The sequence below is a fragment of the Nomia melanderi genome, chromosome 5, assembly GCF_051020985.1.
Source record: "Nomia melanderi isolate GNS246 chromosome 5, iyNomMela1, whole genome shotgun sequence".
NCBI lineage: Eukaryota > Metazoa > Arthropoda > Insecta > Hymenoptera > Halictidae > Nomia > Nomia melanderi.
This window is the reverse complement of record NC_135003.1, coordinates 198,985-205,000: the sequence shown is the minus strand read 5'-3', so window position 1 is coordinate 205,000 and position 6,016 is coordinate 198,985. Positions and strand designations below refer to the sequence as shown.

The 6,016-nt window shown below is 36.8% G+C and overlaps 1 protein-coding gene across 8 annotated transcripts in view; it reads left to right on the top strand.

The window, feature by feature from the left end:
- CdGAPr (GTPase-activating protein CdGAPr) overlaps nucleotides 1-4,287 on the top strand; it is a 70,932-nt gene extending 66,645 nt beyond the window's left edge. For 7 of the 8 annotated variants that reach the window (XM_031971638.2, XM_031971648.2, XM_031971639.2 and 4 more), the window contains one exon: nucleotides 1-4,287. This exon is cut by the window's left edge and continues 7,986 nt beyond it. The gene's annotated coding sequence lies outside the window, so the exon portion shown is untranslated. The other variant, XR_012998569.1, reaches the window with a different exon arrangement.
- The last annotated feature ends 1,729 nt before the right edge of the window (nucleotides 4,288-6,016 follow it).

Below are 6,016 nucleotides of genomic sequence, written 5' to 3'. Positions count from 1 at the left end.
ATTCTAATTTACAAAGGAGCAAATTAACCCAATCGATCACCAAAAACGGCCATTCTCTATGCAACATACCGATAAGATAGAAGCTAAAAATCGCAGGAGATAAGCATAGTATTCCGTTGTCTCATTTATGTATCAGCTACTTGCCTTCGTCATATATTGATTAATCATCGTGCAGTTATTCGTTCATTCGACCATTTTACTTGAGCCTCTGACCGAAATTTCATTTTGATTTCCTCTGCTATAACATGTTTACGTCCTGCCGAAAGCAGTGTGGACCGTCGTTAACACGCAATTCCTAAACGCTGGCGAGATTTGTCGTGAAGCGTGGCCGCATCGAAACTGCCGACTGGGATTAAAGGAAAAAAATATGAAATTGAAACGAAAAATGAAGGGGTTCGAAGCTCGTGTGGTTTTTTCTCGATCGCAGTCTCGGTCTCCGTTTTTCCCCGCCGTGAAATATAATCAAAACGAAAACAGGAGCACCGACCACTGTGATGTCATCTGTAAAGCCCTATTAACGAACCACTTAACAATACTTATATCTGGAGGTCCGACAGACTGTCCATTGTGCTGTACATTTCGATCTCCGACGAATCAAAGCATTGAACTCATGGGATCATCCATTTGTAATCCTGAAAATGCTCAAAACTTCTAATACTATTCGCATCAAGCAATCGCATGACCATAGCGAAAACACGCGAGACTTTTTCATCTATTGCATCTACGCATGAATTTCATCTAACGGGTGGTCTGAAAATAAGATCGAAGAATTTCATGATCTGACATACTCACAAGGATAGATATCAAGCATTTCATTACTCGTGATGATTATCAATGTAAACAATTTATTTGCTTTTATTAAACTAAAAATATACAGTTACTCGTCAACGTGTATTACGGTTAAAACATTTTTCATTATTTACAGTATTGACAGTTTAAAGGGAAACCGGAGATAAAAGAGGTACCAGAGATATCTTATTTCATTATTGCTTCATTAAATTTATTGTTTATGAAATTGAAGACCAAGATAAATACCAGAAAGTATGTCTTCGAAACAGATGTTGTGTTGAACGATGTGTATATTTAGTAAGTTTAGAAAGTGTTCGCCATTTTTTGGTTTTATAAAGGTGAACGGTATTATTACGGAAAGCAGGTTTTGAGTGTCGAATTGATTTTATTCAATCGAAAACGATAATCTTCCTTTTTCTTATAATTAAACGGTGGATTTTATGCATTTATAATATGACACAGTAGATAAAAGTTTTACTTTAAAACAGGGACGTTAAAACTGATTAAGCCGTTTGATAATATTCTTATAATGCAGCAATAAAATATTGTATCGTTTAAAAACGAAATTATCGTCGAGGTGAAAACACTTACGATACAAGTATAAAAATAAAGAGAAAATCTGTAATTAAATTAATTAAAGATCGATTGTACGTTCGTCTGAATTGCTGAATCTACCGAACACGTAAATTCGCGCTTAGCGCTCATAGTGTACTGAACTAATTAATCTGCTAATTAATTTATCTCCAATCCAATAGAACCATTGACGAAGAAATTCAAATTCCGCGCATTCCTCATTCATGAATATCAATTTATGGACATCGAAGCTTGTATAATTGTCCGCGGTACAATTATAAGATTTCACGAATATTTGAAACAAAGAGTCACGGGCGAGATTGGCAGATTTCTTTCTCAAACTTCTACAGCAATTATTGATTTTTATGAGTACCGTAGACCTTTGAATCTATGGATCTTATTTTTGGAACACCCTGTACGCATCACAGTGTCAACCTTCCGGGATCTGATATTTTGCGTATTTTTTTAAGCTGCAATAACGACGTAGTCTACGATACATACACATAACAATCGTTTTTCCAAAAACCAAAAAAGACGACCAAGCACAGACGCATTACTCGAGGTCTTCAAGGTATTTAAAAGTTATCAGTGGACTGCGGATTTTGTGTATTTACAGTGATTGATCTTCCAGTTAAACTGGAAAATGGCGGAGATTAATGGTGGACGCGAACGAGTATCACTAAAACTGCAGAACATTTTTACTTCGCAAAAAGTAAGCAACAAGTTTTACATAATTCTATGGGATTGTTAGGTGTACCAATGAGTAATCTGATATTTTTAAAAAATCTGTAAAATAATTTAAAATATACGCGATCCGTTTTTCCTTTAAAAATGCCGCGGCCAGTGTTGGAAAACGGGACGCGTTAAGATAACTGTTGTACAGACTTTCCATTTTCATTGTTTTAGTTTTGAAAATAAAATTTTTAAACTAAATGACCAAATGCGATAAAACACTCATTGGTACGCACAGCAAACGCTAAGAACACGAAATCGAAACTTCAATTTTAGACTTTCAGTTACTTTTCCCTTCGACGAATTCATTTATTTGAATTTTCATAAACCCCTTTTTCTCACGTTGCCTATGAAGAATTTGAATTTTGCATAAATGTCCGCAGTCTAGTTAAATTAGTTAACATTTCTATATATAAATGTTTACTGGGACGAGCCGAATTCGCTCGACGTGTGCTTGCGAGAGGAGCAAACGGAAGAAAAAAAAATGAAAAACGTATGAAGATAATGTTTTTTAATAAATGTTGATTGAGAAATGGTTATGAGTGAGAAGCGTCGGGAGAATGAATCGTTTAGACGCAAAGTGATAATTCGTAAATTAGGAGCTCGATGCTAGAACGCGGCGAGGTGAATCGCGAACGATTCGCGTTTAGCGGCGTAGTGTTAATGAATTCGGAGACGGGGAGCATTACTCCTTCGTCGAGTCGACTTTTCTCGAATAGCGTTTCTCTCCTGTTCGGTATAGTCTCCGTGATTCTTGTTGAGAACGTTCACGAGCTATTAAGGATTGTACTGTGGTGAACGTTTCTATCTTAGATACGAAAATCACTGTGACGATTTGCATTGAAAAACTGCAAGTTGTGCCAGTAGTATTATTGATAACTGTATTTCATTTCTTTTATTCGTTGAGCATCGATCATTCGAAATTAGTAAAAAAGATCTTTGATTTTACGAGCAAGTTTACAGAAATATAAGAAAGTATTTGTTGTTTCGAGTTTCTCGAAAGATATTCTGTGAGTGATTTTTCTGCATTTATCAGAAAGAGTGAGTAGTAGATTAAACTGTTAATTCGGTAAACTTGTGACGATAAAAGTGAGGGACCTCTTGGTGGTTTTACAATTGGATTCGGATTAAAAAGTAAAGTTTGTGTTATCAGCATTTTGTTATTAAGAGGAGTGTTTGTATTTTTGAATTAAGATATTAATGAAAATTATATTTGAGACAAAATTTGAATAAGCTACATTTTAGATAGTTGCTTCTTTTTATATCGAGTGTTTGCTACTAAAAATGTATGTATTTAAAATTCATTATTATCGTTTTTTATATGACGATGGTGTTCGTAAAAGCGTTACACATTTCAAATTTGGCTCCTCAATGTTATAATGCATGCCAACATAATATATTGTGGATAATTGTTTTGACTTTTTATTGTATTGACAAATAAAAACGCCTAACAATCTGTTTTATACTTACAACTTTCATACTTACTAACACGAATAAACAAATACCTGAATCGTTTCTAATTTGTTATTTATGAACTATAAATGTCCATTCAAACTTCAGTCTTCATAAGTAATCATCGTAGTCAACGAATACACAAAAATTAGTTTCGTTAACAATGATATTATGCAATTAAAAACAGATTAATTATCCATTGAGCCATTTGAAAGTAATTGCTTCAACACGTAATTATATTGTTTTATTCTATGCAAAGCCATTCGATCGCATCGGAATTACATAAAATCTACAACTCACTTCATCGAACTTTCTTATTGAGTCAATAAATATTCCTATTTACTTCCAGTCGTTAAGGTAAACTAAATATAACAAACATCCTAAAATGCCATCAAAGGGGGTTCCCATCGTGAAACACCCCGTATCGAATGGTCGATGTTTAAAATGATGTATTTCAAGTTCACAACGTATCTTTCTATTTCGTTAGCGAGTCGTAAACGACATGCATGCACAAGTAGCGTATCCCAATGACGAAGAAGAAAAAGAAACCCGTTTAGTGATAATAAAAAGTAAAAGTATTAAAAGAGAGAGAGAGAGAGAGTGTGTGAGTGAGAGAGAAAGAGAGAGAAAGAGAGAGAAAGAGAGAGAAAGAGAAACTTCAATAGTCGCTTCCCTGGATTACCGTGTGTAATAGGAGTGGCCTAGCTGGCGGTATTTAACTGAATGCCTAACGAATGAAAATGGAGGAAAAAAAGAAGAACAGACGATACGAAGGTCTCGAAGGTGCATCTATTTACGAGTACTTCTGCACAATATAATGCGCATTAACGGTACATCTCTAGGATGTATATTTTTAATAATTTTAGATTCTCGGCGGTTATACAGGAATACATAGGTATAATAGTTCGTAGGATTCCACGATGAACGAGCGAAGTCTAGCGCCTACTAGGATTAATTATTTCCCGTGATGAGGAATTAATATAAACGAGTCTCGACGCGAACTGTTAAAATTCTCCCCGCAGTAGGCCGCAAGAGTAAATAGCTGTCTTACTTTCGAGCGTCGATGGCGGCCCCCACCGTTTCGTCCCGCCCGGACATGCATCCTTTACACCTTTACACCTCCTCACCGTCATCCTTGCAATCTCCACCCTTCACTTAACCTTTTTAGTTGTATCTTCGCCGGTCACGACTGTTCTGTTGTCAAACGAAATATTACTGTTTTGCCTACTACGATTATAATTACAGTATATGGAAAATTATATGTAAACAAATATAAATACTATAAATATGGGAGAAATCGTATGAGCGGTGTGCTTCCTTCAACCTGTCTGTCTCTTTGTTTTTCTTTCTTGGCCCCTTCTTCTTTAATGGCTCTTCATTCAAGTTCTTGTGGTAGTTTTAACCCTTGGAAACTTGCGCTCTTGAAAATTGTTTAAAACGTCGCAGTGTTTGAGTACGAAGTTTGTTTGAACCGAAACTAATTTTTATTGAAACATAATATTTTATGTAGCAACCTTTGGTTACAAAACTTCAAGTTACGAAACTATCGAAATACACGTCAAATTCTGAGAAGAGATCAGCTTACATTTTTGAAAAACTATTTAGCTTGTAGCAATGGATCTCTGTGAAGCGCTAACAGCATCTAGAACTTAAAAATTTCAGTTGTTCCGAAAATTGATCTGATTTCACGAATATTTGAATGAAACGTACAAAGTCTAGCAAGATCAGCTTTTGAAAGATTACTGTAAACCTAATAATATTCATGTAACAATGCGAAACATTCGATAGCCATGAAACCATGAAATCTATCGTTTTGAGTTTCCAGTAAAACCAAAGGAGAAATAATATCAAAGCGAAAAGCATGCAAACAACCTTCACCGCTAAAAGTAAACAATTACGTTTATCAATTTCTTGATTCGAAGTGGCGCGGGAGGGACTCGACGTTGACATTTCGAGCCTGTAAAAGACCTTTGGTCTTTAGTTCTTTATCGTATCCTTGTCGCTCGATTCGGTGTCTATTCAATACCCTCTCGATGTTCCTCGTCTGGTGCGTGGGTCCCTGCCGGGTACCCTTCGCCGGCCGTGTGTATCGTCGATTTAATAAGGCAACCGGGTAGCCCGTCACATTGTCATCTCGAATAAATCTCCATTCGAGCCCGGTCTAACCTCTTAAAACGGTAAAGGACCTTTGGTCTTTACTTCTTTAAACGCGGTGATAGAGTGGTTGAAAGGTGAGGACCACTCGAGCGGTGCCGGAAGAGACGCGAGTACCGTACCGAGAAGGGGGTTCGGCTGGGCTGCCTTTATGCCGTAGCAATGAGGGGCCACTCCAGAGGGCAGGAAGCACAAAGGTGAGGGCGACTCCGTGACTATCGCTGAATCTTCCGCGGTAATTATTTTTAAACACGTCCTGGAGATACGGATCTTCAGTGGGGGCTCTAGCACCGAACAGCCGAGTAAACTTCTCGCA